At 36.3% G+C, this 20,327-nt stretch overlaps 1 protein-coding gene across 6 annotated transcripts in view; it reads left to right on the top strand.

The window, feature by feature from the left end:
* Positions 1 to 729: 729 nt before the first annotated feature.
* The window catches only part of LOC138697804 (probable cytochrome P450 301a1, mitochondrial), a 74,275-nt gene continuing 54,677 nt past the window's right edge, over positions 730 to 20,327 (top strand). For 2 of the 6 annotated variants that reach the window (XM_069823323.1, XM_069823322.1), the window contains exon 1: positions 828 to 1,140. The gene's annotated coding sequence lies outside the window, so the exon portion shown is untranslated. The other 4 variants (XM_069823319.1, XM_069823318.1, XM_069823320.1 and 1 more) reach the window with 3 other exon arrangements.

The raw sequence follows: 20,327 nt of genomic DNA, 5'->3' as shown, positions 1-20,327 counted from the left end.
TTATTCGTTTGTTCATTCATCCATCCATCTGTTTGAAAATAAATAATAATAATAATAATAATAATAATAATAATAATAATAATAATAATAATAATAATAACAATAATAAAACCCAACCAAGTGAACCCACGCCCAAACGCAACTCCGGATCGATCATCTGATACCTTTTTCTTCTACTCTGAACTCTTCTCCCGTTCACCATTCTTTCCAGTGCATCCTTCAGTAGCCAGTTTCTTCTCAGCCAGTGACCCAACCAATTCCTTTTCCTCTTCCTGATCAGTTTCAGCATCATTCTTTCTTCACTCACTCTTTCCAACACAACTTCATTTCTTATTCTGTCTACTTCACACGTTCCATTCTTCTCCGTAGCTACATTTTAGATGCTTCTATTCGCTTCTCTTGACTTCGTCGTAACGTCAATGTTTCTGTCCCATACAATGCCACACTCGATACTAATCAATAGTCTCTTCCTTAGTTCTTTTTCCAGAGGTATTCTTGTATGTAGGCCCTATGTATTTATTTAAGCGTTAATTTCTTGTAATTATTTATTCTTTTGTTAATCCATCCATCCATCCATCCATCCATCCATCCATCCATCCATCCATCCATCCATCCATCCATCCATCCATCCATTTGTTTGAAAATAATAATCCAAAGACAAATTGAGAGCACTAATTTATCGCAGTATTTTGCTTTGAAGCTGTAAATAGAATGTATGAATTGAGTAGAGCGATCGTGACGTCACAAACTCTTTCGCTTTCCTCGTGTGCTCCCCACTCCAGCCACTCTCGGCACTCAGCTGGTAAACTCCGCCGAGAGCGGTAAGTACAAACGCGGTCTGCATGATTCGGCATGTGCTGTCCACACGATCCGAGCCGAGTGCTACTTGACAACTGATGTGCTTAGTGAGTCAAGTTTAATCTGCTAAATCCCGCATTGTGAGAGTCGATCGTGTCATCTGTGGCTTGCTGACTGATACGTCACTTCTTATAAATTCAGTGTTCAAGCTTATGCATGAAGATACTGAAGATTTTGTGCTCTGTGGGAAAGTGACAAGGTGTGATGAGTTAACTCAGTTTTAAGTCGATTTTTCATTTTTGTCCAAATCACGATTATACTTAATCTTCTGATTTAATCTCGGTGAGTAGCAAATATGCTATCTAGAAACATACTTATCGTTATAGAACGAAACTGACCGTTTGCTGTACACTGCCTGTATATAACGCAGAAGTAAGAATGCGCTTGTGTTTTTTAAGTATAATATGATACACACAAATTTACAATAGTAACGTGATGTGTAGTGTTACATTTTCAGGATGAACCGTAAGCGGTGTCAGTAATTTCAGGGAGCTATTCTTTGAGATATTTTAAACAAAAAAATTTAATACATTTTTCTCGTTTTTGCTTTCTTTTCGAGACGAAAATGGTTTTATAGCTTATGAAATATTTCATAGGTGTTTTGGCAAAGCTGTTGATTGAATTCCCAATATGCTCAGTTAATTTAAGAGAGCAGTGTATTATGATAATAAATGATTGAAATAAAATTGATCTAAACAAATATAACTTTTCGTTCTGAAAAAAAAAAAAATGTTACATTTGTTCGGATCAAATTTCTGAATATTTAAAGGACAAAATTGAGATTCTTTCAATCATTTATTATCATAATACACCGCTCTCTTAAATTGACTGAGCATATTGGGAATTAAATCAATGGCTTTCCGAAATCACGCTATGAAATATTTCATATAAAACAATTTTTATGTCGGAAAGGAAGCAAAAACGAGCAAAATTTTATTAAACTTTTTTGTTTCAAATATCTCAAAGAATAACTCCCTGAAATTAATGACATTACTTATGGTTCATTGTATACACGAAATAATGTACTATTTTTTAAGCGTTAGATCACTTTAAGGGTGTACTGAAGTGAAATAATGATTTTTTTTACGAAAACTACCGAATTTATGTTTTTACTTTAAAAATGTCTCAATGATTACAGATTTCCTTCCAAAAATTTCAGAGACTTGCCCCGTTAAAACACTATTTTCGCATCCATTTTTAAAGGTGTGCGCACTTATTTAAATCCCCTGCAGTGTCTGCTGTTTGACTCCATTTTTCTTGGTTTTTAGTTTTTGTATTTTGCCCATGTTCAAAACTGATCTCCTTCCACAAATTTTAAGCCAGCTGCATGAAATTTCCCAACACCTCCCTCAGTCCATACTGTATGAAATTTCGCATGGATATCTCAGTAGTATTTCGAAAGGATAAAAAGTAATAGTAATAATAATAATAATAATAATAATAATAATAATAATAATAATAATAATAATAATAATAATTTGTACAGTCGTGACAATTTTTCTTCGCATTTGAGCTGCAACAATGCAAATACTGTATTTTTTTTAAACAAAACTAATAGGCACATTTAAAATTCCGATATCAGTTATTATTGACAGTATGTTGAACACAATAGTAAAATTTCAGAGGAGACGAAAAAAAAGGAAATTAATTATTTTTTATGAAACACGTTAAAATGTAGAAAATATTTACTAATTGAACTGAAAATTTATGTGTTTACTATGCATATGGCAAGTAATGTGTGTGCAGAAAATTAGAAATATAGGTCCAGTATTTAAAAATTTTAATTTCACTTCCGTGTACCCTTAATTGTTATTAAAATACTGGCCATAACGAAAACAGCCCGAAACTCTTAAATTATAATCCATGTTTGTCTGTATTTTAGATAGTAGAAATGTATCGCGCAAGTTTGTAATAAACACACATTCGATATTTAGAAACAAAATAAGTTTTCAGATTCGAGATTTCTGCCATAATTCAGCGATAATAGAAAAACATGAATGAATCATACAGATTTCTTAGTAAATTTAAACTGCAAAAGGGCATATATCGGTATTTTTACAGCAATGGCTACTAATAAGTGAAGAAAAAGCGATAAGTACTTTAGGCTTACATACATTTTGCAAGACTACTTTCTCGTTTCCGTAATGTAGAAAGAACATTCCCACTGTGCTAACTCTAGGGACAGACGTACAAGTTTCACCACCGAAAATAGCATTCACTACATAGACGTAGGCCTACTGCAACAGCAGGGAATAAGAATTCCTTTGATATGACATACATACTAATACTGAAAATGTGTATTTCTGTGAAAATCTAGAAATCCATTTTTATTAAACACGAATGTGTACAGTTTTCAGCCATTATTTGTTCTGGGGTGCTGATACGGGACCTAACAGAGTGAGGGTGAGTGTGGAGTACGGTGGAATTACGTTGATAATGGTGAGGGGAAATGGGAGATCCTTGAGAAAAACCCCTCGAGCCTGCTTTGTCAGTCACAAATTCGTTCATGACCCACACGAAAATCGAACCCGGGTGACCATGGGTGGAAGACAGAGAGGCTAACCACTCGGCCACAGGCGAAACAAATCGATTTCTTATGCATTACAATAATTTCTCCTAATGTTTTAGAAAACTAGTACCGGTTTACTAAGAAACGAAAACTTGAATAAAGGGACATTGCTAAGTCGATATTATTTATAGCTTTGGATGAGTTAATCATTAATGTAAATAACCGAAATCAGTTAATAAAATTAAAAATAGCATGTCGCTCTATGTCGTATAAAAATATTAAGCTCTGTAATATACAGATTATCGCAATTATTTTGTGTCTTATTGAAGACAAGTTCAGTTACTTTGTAATAGGATAACTTAATTCAGTCTGTAATTCAAAAGTTTGTATCCTGCTGTACTTAACAGTTTTATTACTGACGATTACGCCAAAGAAAAGAGATCTCGTCCGATGTTAATTAAGGTATCAGCTGACACACGCAAGAGCGTTGCGTTGCGGTATTGTTGGTCCAGCAGTCATGTGAGAAGTGGAGCGTCCTTCTACTTTCTAATTTAATGTTACTTTTGGGGGCGTCTACCAGTTAACTGGACCGGTAACTCCGAAGAAGAATTAGTGTGCGGTGTAGTAGGACAAGAGAGGCAGATAGGTTGAAACCTGAATAATATTACCTTACGTATCGATGAATAAAACTCAATCTGTACGTGACATTGGAACTTGTTAAATTGTTTTGTTAGTTGTGAACATAACTGATTTATTCAACAGTTTTCATTACTGATCCGTATTTAACTGTAATTTATGTCCTTCATACTGTCATCATCATCATCATCATCATCATCATCATCATCATCATCATCATCATCATCATCATCATAGCATGTATTGGGCCTAGTGGCCCGTTACTGTCTCTTGCCAACGCTTGAACGGTCTGCCCAAGGATCTCTTGTCCACAGGATGGTAATTTAAAATTTGGCGTGGAATTTTAGAACGAGGCATTCTGATGACATGTGATTTCCAGTTTTGTTTGTATTTCTGTAAGTATTCCGTAATCGGTTCAATCTGCAGTTCTTTCATAATGTCAACATTTTTAATGTGATCCATTCTCGTGTATCCCGCTGTACGACGCATAAATCTCATTTCTGCCGCCGTTAATCTTTGTGAATCAATATTACGAATCGTCCAAGCTTCACTACCAAAACAGAGTATAGCTCTGGCCAATGTTTTATTCTGGTAATTCTGGTGCGCGTGTGTTTTTGTGCTAAGGTTGGTTTGAATATCTGATTCATTATCCCCCATTGCTCTGTTGAATTTAATAATTTTTCTCATTCAAATCCTTTTCTTCTTCATATGAAATTTGGTAACCGAGATAACTAAAATTTTTGACTTGTTCGATGATCTTATTATTGATGCAAATTTTGCTACGGACTGGTTCCCTTCCTAAAAAAGCCATCACTTTAGATTTGTCAGTTGAAATTTCCGTATTGAAACTTTCTGCCATTTGATTAAAGTTGTAAACCAAACGTTGTAAATTATCTTCTGAAGTTGTCATAAACACAATATCATCAGTAAATAATAAGGTATCTATTTGGGACAAATCATACTATCATTCCTCGAAATATAGTCTTTTTTTCCTTAATGACCCTGTAGGCCTATACTAATGTATGCAAGACATCATCCCTTCTAGTAACATTATTATTATTATTATTATTATTATTATTATTATTATTATTATTATTATTATTATTATTATTATTATTATGTAGATCATACAGGTCCCACGCCGTCGAGTCGTGGTCTAAAGGCTCGCTCCCACTTTGCGGAATCGAACCGAAACGTCTGCCGCCCGCATCGAGTGGAATCGAATCGAGCCGAATCGTGCCGCAGTTTAAAATGGATCGCATAATAGCTTTAGCACAGTTAGACCTACGTGAAGATACGGAAAAAGGAGAAATAAATATTCGAACAAGAAAAGGAAATGATGGATTCACGATATTTTAACTATAAAAAAAATAGACACATGGAGAATTTTACATTTTATTTGATTATATTCTGAGAGACGAAACAAAATTTCGTTCTATAGCGCTGTTTTGGATTTTAATTTTTATCTTATGTTTCCGTTAATGTATCTGTTTCGCTTCAAGCATTATTATGGAAATAATTATTACAGTAGTACAGCGGTCATCAGCACAGTGCACCCTCGAGCTAGCGTCTCTTACTCGCGGATAAGAGACTGCACTATGGTACATCCGTGACTGCTGGCGGGTATCCTCTCTCCCTCTTCCTACTGCACGACGGGCATATTACAATGCACTGCTTATCCGTTACCCATTTCAGCTGACGACCACTGCAGTAGGACTTTCGTGTTTTATCATATACAGTAATAGCGGATAATTCTGAACAAGATTTATTATTTTTCTTCGTTCTTGTAATTTTTTGTATACGTACTATTTCAGCAATAAATTTCAATAAACAATTTGCGCTATCAAAAGTGGAAGTCCACACCTGTGGAGTAACGGTCAGCGCGTCTGGCTGCGAAACCAGGTGGCCCGGGTTCGAATCCCGGTTGGGGCAAGTTACCTGGTTGAGGTTTTTTCCCGGGGTTTTCCCTCAACCCAATACGAGCAAATGCTGGGTAACTTTCGGTGCTGGACCCCGGATTCATTTCACCGGCATTATCACCTTCATTTCATTCAGACGCTAAATAACCTAGATGTTGATAAAGCGTCGTAAAATAACCTAATAAAATAAAAATAAAAATCAAAAGTGGATGTGGCTTTTTTTTTCACGAAGGCTTCACGAGAACATACGATCATATCCGAAACAAGAAGTTCTGTTCCGGCAGTGGAATAAATATTCCCAATGATTAATTACATTACTTCCTGTCAATAAGTAATTTTACTTCATTATATATAGATACTATTGTTAATGTTATATCCTATTTTAACAGTTTTAACCAATGACATTTACTCGTATATGCACCTTTGTTGTCAATTATGTTTTCCATTCCACTTCATATAAACTTCACTGTTTGTTCGTAACAGAATGTACTTAATAATAATCCGTGGCGCTAGAGCCCGTGAAGGGCCTAGACCGACCAGCCGGCTGCTGGCCTCACGCCCACATGCCGAAGCAGAGGTGGACGATCATTCAACCAGAATGGAGGTATCGTGTGGTTAGCACGATGATCCCCCCAGCCGTTATAGCTGGTATTCGCAACCGGATTTCGCTACCTATCGTAGCTCCCCAAGTGCATCACGATGATGGGTGGGCACCGGTCCCATACACTGGCCGAAATTTCATGAGAAAATTTCTTCCGCCATGAGGACTCGAACCAGCGCGCATTCCGTAACGCGAGTCCTAGGCGGGATGCCTTAGACCGCGACGCCACGGCGCGGGACGAATGTACTCTATAGCTCTATTAATTGATATGAAGATGTTCCTTTGAATCGAAAACGTTTAGGCAATAGTTATCTTTTAATATGTAAAAATAGCATCTGTGTGTTCAATCACATTTGTATACTGATAAGTTTGACTGTTGTTACAATAAATTTGGAATATTATGTCAGTGTGTCTTTTTTGAAAACTCTATATTTCTGCGACTGCTTACTCCATGAAATGTTCGTCATAGGAATGCCTGATGTTGAAGATGGTGTCATGGAAAGGTTTCGTGTAGTGTATGAAGGCAAGCTGTGCTTCCTTTAATGATACATGCAATAAGCTGTAGAAGTTACCTTGTTGCTTATTGCTAGATGAATAGTGCGATGTTAATGAAGCAATGTTATTGTGACGTTGGAGTGGATCCAGGAAGCTCTCTCGTACAAGGATAACTGCTAAAGAAATGTACTACACTTAAAAAGTCGCATTAGAGTATGTTAGATTTGTTACATGCAGATGAATCCTTTAGGAAGAAAATTTTATTTTATTCTTACGTAATCCCTATTACTAGGCAGCCTTGTCAGAACCTTCATTTCTGAATCATTATTTCTCAGTTGCCACAAAAGAACCTTCATTCTTAATCTTTGATTCATGGTCGCAGTCTTTGGGTATATCAAATACAGACTCATATTAGGACTATGAGATGGGGTGTGAAATCACTTTTAAGAGACACTAAGACAGTTTTTCGTTTTTTTGTACGAAAATGGTACTCGGCCACTTAGGAAGTTGACAGTAAGAGGTTATTTTGCCTCTACGTCTTATTTCAGTTGCAGGAGCGATTTTTATATAGGCCTGCTCCGTGCGTTAGTATTGCAGCCTCTTTCACAGATTTGCCGTTTTTCGAGACTACAGCCTTAGATGTTCAAAATGCTCCATGCGCATGCAGTTTTCACCAAATTCAATTAAAATATTAGTTTGTGTTTAATCTAACGTTGATAAATCTTAAATAACTTGAAAATTAAGAGCTACTGTAAAAATATTATGTAAATAAAAAAAGTCTTATTTTCAAAAATGTATTATGTATAAAATAACCTAGATGTTGTGAATTTCTCAACGTTAAAATAGTGCCGTGAATCTGGGGCCATAACAATTATGACCTTGCTGTATTTAAATCTAATACGAATGGAACATTTTTGTTACTGCATATCACTCATTTGCGTAATTAAATAAAATTAACTTCGAAACTAGCAATCCAATTAAGCTGAAAATCTGCACATACCTCATTCTTAATGAGCTGAATAAACAGTTAAAATATGAAAGTAATCTGATTAAAATTGTAAACTTTTCAAAACTCAGTCCTAGAGTCCCAATTAATTTTGTAACCGCCTTCACTAACAGAAGGAATTTTTATTTATTAATGTAGTCAAGAACAACGAAAAATCTATGAATTTTTTTTTTCAGAAACTCTCATAAATTTGAAGATAAATTATGGTCCCTTTTGGCTTGGTGTTCACAAGTGGAAGTTATTCTGGGTTTCAGAAAATTGTTCTCATGGTCCTTCCTGCTAAAGATGCAGATTTGAATTTCTTTGAACAATTCACATGTCATTTCATTTGTTCTGAATGAGTAATGATACCATAAACGCGAACAGAATTTTTTTTAGCGTGATGACTGTCTTGTAGATTGTGTGAAAGATTAATTCTAAGTTAAATCATGTGGACATACGAACATAAGCCCTTTTCCCTAAGAGTTGTGAACTACTAGAAAAATACGACTAATATTTTGTTTCTAAAGAATGCATTAACACCACTTCAATTGCCTCTTCTCACTAAACATCTCTTCGTCGGACTTAAAGGGTGCTATTCATAGACATTTCGCTAGCCCGCGCTACGAGCGTTCTAAACTAGCCCCGGCTATCGACTGATTACTTGTACGGGATTCATATAATATCATATCATATCATATCATATCATATCATATCATATCATATCATATCATATCATATATCATATCATATATCATATCATATCATATATCATATCATATATCATATCATATCATATATCATATCATATCATATCATATCATATCATATCATATCGCTAACACTGGTTTATGAATACGAAAAGCGTTAGTTCGCTCATCATCCACCGGAAGCCAGCGCTATGAATGTCTATGAATACGGCCCAAAATAATTTGTATTTAGATCGTTGGATGTTAAAGTCGTGTGTTTGTGACCATGTCTGGGCATTTGGATAATCCCATACATGACTGTTGTGACTGTTGAAAATCCTTTCTCTTGAGAATAGGACCTCATCGTCATCAGTATATAAAAGAACTGTTGGAAAGTCAGAGATAGCTGAAGTTCGCTGGAGAAACCATTGGGGAAATTGTATGAGATAGAGAAAGTCTTCAGCATCTTGGATGGGTGCATCCCTTCGTATTGTAAACATAACTGACTATCCAGATGTACAGTAAAGGCACAATTAACAATACGTATTGTACTGAACAAAATGCAGTTTTACCTTCCATTGCAATAGTGTCACGCACTTTGTCAAACACAAGACTTTTTTCGTCTTCAAAGTGAAATAGATCAAAACTACGACTTCGACATTCATTGATCTAAAGATAAATTGAAGGTTATATCAGGGAGGTTGAGCGATCCTAAGCGATCCACTGTATCAGCGTCCCTAGCTGGGAAACAGCAAATCTAAAATATTTTTGATACCTAAAAATGTTCTTCTTTACATCCACTATCATCCCTGAGCCATTGTAAACGACCCTTTGACACATCCTGTATATGCAAGATGCAACTATGTCTGATTTTAATAAAAAAGTTTCGATCTCGCGCTTCCTGTTAACAATCGAATCGTTTATTTGTTCTCTTAATAAACGGAAAATCACATTAACGTTACCATTACTCTCTCTCCTGCTACTGGGTCACATATTGAAATCAGTTAAGGCATCGGTAAATATACTCTATAATATACCAATAACATTTAAAAGTATCGTCTTCCTTTCACTACTAAGAAAATCTACTTAAGATAATTTGTGGAACAGGATAATACAAATGTTATATGAACGGGTAATTATGGAGTATTAAAATGCAATTGAGACAGGGAGATCAAAAACCCAGTAACTCCAATTTTTGACAAAATTGAGTTATGGGCTGGATGATGCTTTTTAGTTTGTCCCGCATGCGTGGAAGCCAAGAATACACTAATATCGACATTCATCTGCATCTGGGGGCTGTTTTAAAACTCGTGGAAGTCAGAACTCCACTTACTCCATGGAATAAGAGAGTTCTTGCATTCCAAGCTTAATTCCCGGTAGGTGGCAACACTATCGCTCAACCAGCTGAGTAAAGTAATACGATACCGTAATCAGAATGTCACAAAAATCTATGAAATCCATGTAAGTAAGACTATTAAAGACACAATATCGAGTCGATTAACTTCCAGAAACACAATACAGATGCATCATTCCCCAGTCAACTGAAGTACAATTCAGCATTGCCATTGAAAGAAGAAAGCAAAAGGACTTGCAAAATTTAATGCAGTTTATTTCTGAGGAAAGTAGGATGAATTACCAAACTCTGTTTGCGGACAGTAATAATCTGGAATCTAGATGCACAGGAAGAACATGAGAGTGAGAGAAAAACATGAATGAGACTGTGTTAACATTTTAATATTGTTTGTGGTTTTATTTGTGTATTTTGATGTGCTTTATGGTAATTTGTGGTTTTCTCTGTCTTATATTTGAAATTTAAAAAAAATTTAGCAATGTTAATCTTGATAATAAACTTCCATTTTCTTTCTATTTCAATATTTCATAAGGGAATTATGATATATTTATCTTTTTTTTCTTCACATGGCTCATATTTTTGTTCACTTTTCTTAATTCATACACTGTGGAAGTCAAAAAACCACTAACTCCAGCAGTGTTTATTTCAAATTGTAGCGTAAGATAATGTAAAAATTTAGGTTTTGAAGTATTTAATTGATAAAGAATGTAATTTACACTATATTAATAGATAAATGTATAATATTTAAAGTTAGTAAGAGAAATAATAAGTTTTTCTCTCTCCTGTAAAATTTGGTTTATTGGAGTTAGGGCGTTTTTGATTTCCGTGTCTCAATTATAAAAAAAGATGTTGTGGAACATAATTTTTCTGACTTTATTAAAGAGAAATTTACTTATAAAATATTCTTTATTTTCTTGTGGAAAGGGAACCAGAAATGGTTACAGTACAAAATCTAAACCGAAGTGTTTTCTAACGTAGTAGTTTACAAGTTACGAATATATTTCCTACAAAATATGAAGCTGCTCTATTAAGTAGGCCTACTCAGAAATTATATACAAGTCTTGTTTATAACTGCGTAGTATCAGTACGGACAGACTACCATGTCTTTAGAGAGTTCCTCCGGAATAGGTTAAGAATGTGGTAGTGCCATTCTTAAAAAGTGAGTTTAATGCACTGTTTATGTTTTGCGGATAGAAACTAGAAGTTAAACCCGTGTCAGGAACTAGACCGGTTGTTTTCTATTCCCTGTCTCCCCTCTCCTGTTATGTAGGTCATGTTTCTTGTACGGAACGTAAAACGTACGATGTTTGCAATTATGACAATTAGATGTGAAATTGCTCTCTGTCCATCCCACTGCGCCCAGCCCACAGGACGCGTGTGATTGGTATGTCACTTTCGAGACCATCTGTAACAGGTCTGCACATTCCTCTTACTTTCTAATAAGTAAAATATATAACATTGTAAAGCGAAATGAGGAAACATTTTAGGAGAAATACTTGAGTCTTAAAGTAGGGCAGGCATGTCACCTTAAGAAAGATTTAATAAAGTCATGATTTCTTTTCAGATTTTTAGTCAGTTTTGATATTGTACTGAAGATAGTGGATGCATTTACATATTAGACAATGGTCTATAGTTCTATTGTTTGTTTTCAGTAACTCTGAAGTCACATTTGAAAAAGCTGCATTAGATATTAATTACTATTTCTTCCCTATCCCTTCACTACTACTGTTATCAAGACCATAATTTCCTTCAAAGCCATAATTATTTCTATCAAACATATAATCTAGAAGACCCACAATTATCATATGTTCTTATTAGTTATTGTTATTACATATGTCCACTCAGGGGCATATTTTGCGGACTACCGGGGCTACCGGCGGTAGCCCAACGAAATTACAAAATAAAAAGTTTATAATATAACATAATGTAATAACTTTGTATTATTAGTTTTACCATAGTAATTAAAATTAAAGTAATTGTTAGATTTATATGCGCTCTCTGCTCTCGAAAAGAAACAAGTTGTCAAGGCGGGATCGCTGGAGAAACCGCTTGCTACGTGAGGTAGCCTGTGACCGTTTCGCTCACGCTGTCCTTCGCACAACTGCCCGTCCCCCCCCCGCTCCCTTATGTTTCCATCGTGCACTGGAGGCCGGGCGAGTTGCCGCTCTCGTGATCGGTTTCTTCGCAGGCGCGAAGCAGCAATACGCCTAGTACGCTAGCAATTGAATGTGATTGTGTTCTTGCAGTGCATTATTTTAAATCTGTGATTTCTTCGAGTGTCTAAGAGTTATATTAATTGTGAATTATTAAGTTTTTAATTTCCCAATTAAGTGATATTGTGAAAAATATGGCAGAACAAGTTTCTGGAGAGGTTTGTGTTGAAAATGACTGTGTAATAGAAGGTTTATTAAAAGTGCCTTTTAACCGTCGTACATAACAACGAGAAAGTTGAAATTGTGAAAATGGAAAGACCAACTCCTGAGTTAAATTTGTCCATGGACGTAAAAGAAAAACAGCGAGAGTACACACGCCATTTCACTTCAACATCATATGGTAAGTGGAATTGGTTGTGTGGTACTTCTGAACTGTCTAAACTATTTTGCTGGCCATGTTTGTTATTTAGCCGCGAAACTAATGTGTGGTCAAAAGAGGGGTTTTCTAATATGAACTCCCTTCGAACGGCAGTCCTAGAATACGACAAATCAAAAGCTCATATTTGTAGTAGCATGGACTTTGCAAACTTTGGGAAGACAAGAATTGATTTACAGCTAGATAAGCGAAAAGCTCTACACATCAACCAACACAATGCTCTTGTGAAAAAAAAAATCGGGAGATTTTACTGCATCTTATTAACGCAGTCTGCTTTCTAGGAAAACAAGAATTGGCTTTTCGGGGTCACAACGAGAGTGTGGAATCAGACAATATAGGAAATTATATTGAATATTTAAGTTCCTTAAGTGAATTTGACTATTTACTGGCCAATCAACAGTATTTCGTGGTACTTCTCTCGCAATTCAGAATGACTTAATATTTGCTATAAGTGGGGTTATGATAAAGAACATAAAACCTTTTGTGGCCATTGTTGTTGATGAAATAAGTTACTGCTCTAATCAGAGTCAATTGTCCACTGTTTTAAGAAACGTCGACAGTACTGCCAATGTTCAAGAACGGTTTATAGGATTCACAAATGTCAGTTTGGACAAAACTGCTGCTGCTTGTTTCAGTATGTGGAAGGTGTTATAGCAGAATACAATGTCGGCAATAAGTTAATTGCACAGACATACGATGGTGCTTCAGTTAAGGCGGGAAATATTAATGGCTTAAAAACAAAAGTTCAAGAAAAGTATCCTCAAGCACTATTTGTCCATTGTTAGAGCCATGTTCTCAATTTAGTTTTGCAACAAACTACTTCATCCATTCCAGAATGCCGCATTTTTTTCACAACACTCTCGGGTTTAGCTGCATTTTTCTCATCATCTCCTAAAAGATCAGAAAACTCAAGGAATTTATGAACAAGAAACTCCCAAAAGTAGCACCAACTAGTTTGAATTTTACATCTCGGCTTGTAAATACAGAGCCACCGGCGTGGCTCAGTCGGTTAAGGCGCTTGCCTGCCGGTCTGAAGTTGCGTTCGGGCACGGGTTCGATCCCCGTTTGGGCTGATTACCTGGTTGGGTTTTTTCCGAGGTTTTCCCCAACCGTAATGTAAATGCAAGGTAGTCTATGGCGAATCCTCGGCCTCATCTCGCCAAATATCATCTCGCTATCACCAATCTCATCGACGCTGAATAACCTAGTAGTTGATACAGCGTCGTTAAATAACCAACTAAAATAAAAAAATAAATTGTAAATATAGTAAAGGAATACAGAGAAAAACGGACTGCTTTCTTTAAAAATATCATTTGTAATGACTCTGAAGAAAACTGGGATGATGCTATAAATGTGCAGGCTCAAGGATATTTTAATTTTTTCACACTGTTTCAGAATATATTTCTTCTTGAAGTCTATGCTAGAGTGTTCGCACATACAGATGTGCTCTAAAATATTCTTCAGACAAAAAGTCTAGACATAGCATACTACTTGCAAGAGGTATCAAAGTTAAAAAAAAAAAAAAAAAAAAAAAAAAAAAAATACTATATCCGAGTTCAGACGTAGTGGGTTTCCGTCCATATGGAGTAATATGGAAAATGAAAATTCTTCAGCCAATACAATGGAACCACCATTAAAGCGAAGAAAAGGAGATGATGAATTGAAATACAGGCAGCTGTACTACAGCATGCTAGATCGTATGCACAAGAAAATTACTGACAGATTTTCTGATTATGGAAAGTTTCAGTTCACATATCTTCTAGATTCTCAAAAATTTTATGCTTATAGAGAAAACTTCCCGAATGAGGCACTAAACAAATTATTTCAGTCCTATAACAGTCACTTTGATCAAGTACGTTTGAAAAATGAATTAAGTGTAATATATTCAGCAGAAGTCTTTGATTTTTCGAACAAACCTATCCATGAAATTTTATCTGCCATATATGAAAACCAGCTGAACCAAGTTATTCCTGAAGTCCTTAAATTGGCAACATTAATTGTGACAATACCAGCTACGTCAGCATCGGTAGAAAGAACATTTTCTGCGTTGAAGAGAATAAAATCCTACTGTAGATCAACTCATACACAATAACGTTTATCCGGCTTGGCACTAATATCCATTGAAAAGTCATTTCTACAGAAACTTCGCAAGTGGTCCAACTGTAATTTCAAGGACGAAGTCATCAACGTATTTTCGTCCCAATCAAGACGTCTGGAATTCACATAAATATGTAAGGAATTTTATTATAGGGATTTTAAAATATATTTTGTGTAATAATAGGGTCAGTGGTAGCCCAAACCCTTTAACCAGTATACGCCACTGTGTCCACTATAGATTTCACAATAATCATTATAATGACTATATTACTATACATAGTTATTGCAATCATCTTGAGAGTTTCGATCACGGTCTTCACGGAACTATTAGGATTACGGTCTTCACAGAGATTATCTGGATCACGGTCTTCACGCGAGGTTACCAGGATTACTATCTTTACCGAAATTATCGGAATAACGGTCTTCACTGAGATTATCAGGGTCAAGTCTTCACCGAGATTATCAGTATCACATCTGCACCGATATTATCAGGATAACGTCTTCACCGAGATAATTTGGGACATGTTCTTCACGGAGATTATCAAGATCATGGTATTCACGGAGATTATCTACATCACGGTCTTTACCAAGATTATCTGATTCACAGTACTAACCGAGTTTATCTGGATCACGATCTTTACCGAGATTACTTGGATCATGTTCTTCACCGAGATTATCAGCATCGCGATATTCACTCAGTTTATCTGAATCAAGATCTTCACAGTGATTGTTTGATTCACGGTCTTCACTGAGTTTATCTGGATCACGGTCTTCACCGAGTTTATCTGGATCACGGTCTTCATCGAGAATATCTGGATCGCGTTCTTCGCCGATACTATCTGGATCACGGTCTTCACCGAGATTATATGGATCACATTCTTCATCAAGATTATAGGGATCACATTCTTCACCGAGGTTATTTGGATCACGTTCTTCACTGAGATTATCTGGATCACCGTCTTCACTGAGATTATCTGGATCACCATCTTCACCGACTTTTCTGGATCACGGTCTTCATCGAGTTTATCCGGATCACGGCCTTCACAGAGTTTATCTGGATCACGGCCTTCACCGAGTTTATCTGATCACTGTCTTCACCGAGTTTATCTGGATCACGACCTTCACCGAGTTTATCTGGATCACGGTCTTCACCGAGTTTATCTGGATCTCGGCCTTCACAGAGTTTATCCGGATCACGGCCTTCACAGAGTTTATCCGGATCACGGCCTTCACCGAGTTTATCTGATCACGGTCTTCAAAGAGTTTATCTGGATCTCGGGCTTCACAGAGTTTATCTGGATCATGGCCTTCACCGAGTTTATCTGATCAGTCTTCACCCAGTTTATCTGGATCACGGTCTTCACCGAGATTATCTGGATCACGGTCTTAACCGAGATTATCTGGATCCCGGTCTTCACCGAGATTATCTGGATCACGGTCTTCACCGAGTTTATCTGATCACTGTCTTCACCGAGTTTATCTGGATCACGGTCTGCATCGAGTTTATCTGGATCACTGTCGTTACAAAATTGTTTTCTCTGTAATTACCTAGATTATCTTAATCATTTTGCAGTTGCAATTTTATCAATTCAGAATAACAATCTTCGTTGTTATTTTACAACCACGGCGAAGTAGCCATATACAATATTATTAGCAATAATGTAAGTCAGCGGTCATCAGCACAGATCACCCTGGGGCTAGCGTCTGTTACCCGCGGATAACACACTGTACTATGGTGCATTCGTAGATGCTAGCGGATATGCTCTCTACCTCTTCCTGCTGCACGACAGGGCACACGGGACGGCTCCGCGTACCCTTTACTCATTTCAGCGAGTGCTGACGACCACTGATCTAAGTCGTTGACATATGATGACCATAGTTGTAATAATGATGATGATGATGATGATGATGATGATAATAATAATAAATTAAAGTTTTGAGGAGAAATAGAAGAGGAAGACCACTAAGTATTTGGGACCACAACGTACAATTGGAAATGGAACAGTTAGGGGTGGCAGATGCAGATGAAGAAGGCAGGTGAAAATGAATATATTTATTCCAAGGACACGTTTGATTTAATTGTAATATATTGGGGTCATATAGTGCGGGAGGTCATTGTGGAAGAAGAAATGTATGCAATATTTGGTTGGGAAGAAACTGAAGAACTGAGATATATAATAATAATAATCATAATCATAATCATAATAATAATAATAATAATAATAATAATCATCATCATCATCATCAAGATTAATATATGCCAATTACCTGTTACTATAATCAAAATTGTCAAATGTCGCGATTTCCAGCTGGGGCTAAAACATCATTTTTCATATTGAACGTAGATTTCAGAACTAGATTGGTAACAGACAATCATGTTGGGGAGGAAAGTGTCTGGCTCTTTTTCTTTTCACCCACCATATTCCAGCTTCAACGTTGCGGAACCAAGAGAGTGAGATATTCTTGTTCCTCTTGCAGCCACAACGCTTGTAGCATTTTTACATTTTATACTAACTAATCGAAATACAAAATTAAGCTTCCCAGATTATCAAATTTGTATTTAAAAATATATAGGCTATAACAAAATTATGCTAGTGACAATTTACCTTTAGGAGGCAATTCTTTTCTTTCACCAAAAGCTCCTAAGAGTGGCTTGTTCCGTTGGAAAAGTTTTAATTTACACTTTTCAATATGTTAGCCTCTTACTTTTGACAAGATACTCTATCGTACACACAGCAAACTTCGCATCACTCAATTGATAAGACGATAGCAAAGACTTCCCTTGAAATGTTACATTAGTAGGTCACCTCGTCATCTGTATATGAGAGTATTCAATCGAAAGAATAAGGCTTCTTATAAGGCACAATCTCTTTGTATTGTATGTTAGAATGTTTGGATCTCTCTTTCTCTCTGTCTCATTATGAACTCCGCTGTCCATTTCACCTCGCAGCCGTTATACAACTACAGTATATGCCACTTTCAAATTTAAGCGAAATATAATTATAAAAGTTATGGTCGTTCGCATTCATATACTTCAAGAAATGGCGTAATGCAGGGTAAAGAATGTACCATTTTAAATAAATCTTTTGTTTCCTATTGATAACGTTTTGCCAATGCTCATAAATTCACAATGCATAGGCGCCACTACAAGAGTATTTCGGGGCTCAAGTATCCGACAGATATATTTAATAGATGCTACATGCCAACAACTGCTAACCTGGATGCGGTGTGATGACATGGAAGAATTAGTTAATGGGCATAAGTGAACCTACAATTAAACATAAATATGGAAGTTATAGAATAAATTTACATGTTTAAAGTAAAAAGAAGAAAAGAAGAAGAAGAAGAAAAATTAATTTAAAAATGTTCATGGTAGAAAATTGTGAAAAGAAGCAGATAAATAAGTTTTAAAGGCTTAATAGTTATCACGATTGGTTTAAACATGCACTAAAACTAGAAATAGTGCAAGTTTGAACAATTAATTACTGAGATGTGCAATAAATTAATTTGTTTAGGAAATTGTATATTTATTATGTATAACTACTTTTGTATATAGATCATTTTTTTAAATTATTAAGTTTGTACTTTTGTGAGCTAATATCAATAAATCTATCAAAATCTATCAATTTACACGACGCAATTTAAAAAAATTTGCGTTAGCTATCGATCGACCCACAGCCAATCCAGCGTTGTGGAGACACCTCATTGAGGTACTCACGAACGAAAATGGTATAATGGGCATAATGGGTCACCAATCTTACAATCTCTTCTCTACTGGCCACCTCGCAGCCCTCACCTCACAACCTGTGACAATGAATGCGCTGTGGGGTTCCATCAAAAGCATAGTCACACAGGAACGGTACGACACCAATGACGAATTGAAGGACGTTGTGCGACGCGCTTTCCAGCAGATTACACCAGCAATGCTGAGGCGAACGTTACACCGAATCTGACGACGCAATATTTTGTGAGGAGAATGATGGGGACATACTGACTCTTTGGATACTTAAGACCAGGGGCGGCTTTTATTAAGGGGCACATGGGCACGTGCCCTCCCAGTGATTTTTATTATCGTATTATGACTATATTATAATACAATTTAATTGCATTATGAAATAATAACTTAAAGAGTTTCACATTTTCATTGCTACTAATGTTTTCAGAATCTGTAGTAGTCTACGAAACCCAAGTTTTCTGAACAGGTAATAAAATGGGCTCTCTCTTCTCGTGCCCAGCGATGGACAAGGAAGGGATGGGGGTGTGAGTTGTAGGAAGGCGGAGCTCTTTGCCTCAGACCGTGTGCTTTGGGCACTGTATTTGCCGTGCCCACCAAGCCTCTTTAGTTTAGGAACAGTCCAATTAGCTGCGTGCGATTTTTAGGGGTGTTGATACTTGCTGTGTAGCAGACGACATTTTACAGCTAAACTTGACATGAAAAATGTTAAATGTAAGTTTACTAATTTAGAAGCTCGACTCATTGTATAAATCACGTGTGTATGTGTGTGTGTGTATGTCACAGTTATGTTGTTAAATTTCCCTGTAAACTTTTATGCTTCCATCATATCCAAAAAAAAAAAAAAAGAAAGTTTACATTAGAATACATGAAGTTTGCAGTTCTCAAAAAGCTTTGTCACTGACAATAGAGAATCTTGGCGGGCGTTTTGCCGCCTTCAGTGCACACTACAGTTTTCAACTGAGTTTCCCCAAGTCTAGTGCTGCGGTAGTAAGAAGGCAGGCAGTTGCGTGATCTGCGAGTACGAACGAGTGAGAATCAGCGCATTTCTGTGAATTACACTTAGAATTCCATTTAACTTTCCTCTGGGCGTAGCAATGCTCTCAATTGAGAGAAAGATGGTACATTCTATTCCGAACTTCAACCATAGTTATAGAGGATTTTGCTCGCAGAAAGAACCGAAAAATGGAGCTCATCTACAAAAATTAGAAAGGTTAGTGCACATAAATTGGTTTTATATGTTTTTAATTTTCAGGGTTCATCATTCAGGTTGTGCCCCACTTGACAGAATGGCCTTCGGCCGCCACTGCTTAAGACACATAGTTAGTGTAAAGTGGATGTATGTCTGCATTATGACCGGAATTAGGCTATATACTGTAAATAGTGTATTTGAGATATTTATAGGGAGTAACTGGACTTTGTGCTCACCCTGTACATTGAAAACATTGTGTCTGCAAGAGAGAGGAGCTGTGACAATGCGATCGAGGATAATTTTGCAAAAAGTCGCGTAATATTTTGATTGTTTATAAATGCAGTCCAGTATGATGATGCTGAGAGACTACCGTTCAATGATGCAGTTTGTAATGTATGATTAGACCTATAAGATGTATTTGGAGAGATCCAAAGTGTAGTATAATATACGTGCATTTGTACTCTGTGACCTGCAGAATGTTTTCAGCATTTTTCCTTATGTCGGTGTAGAATTATATTGAGCTTTAAAAATAAAACAAAACATGTCTCAGGACTCAGGAGAATATATTATTTATACATTTCATTGCCTAAAAACTAATTTTAATAGAAGACATTGTTTTGATAAAAGCAGAGCTTGAGATTTCTTTAGTCTTGAACTCAAATATTTTTGGCGT

This window comes from Periplaneta americana, chromosome 4, assembly GCF_040183065.1.
Source record: "Periplaneta americana isolate PAMFEO1 chromosome 4, P.americana_PAMFEO1_priV1, whole genome shotgun sequence".
Taxonomy (NCBI): domain Eukaryota; kingdom Metazoa; phylum Arthropoda; class Insecta; order Blattodea; family Blattidae; genus Periplaneta; species Periplaneta americana.
This window is presented reverse-complemented; position numbering and strand designations above follow the sequence as displayed.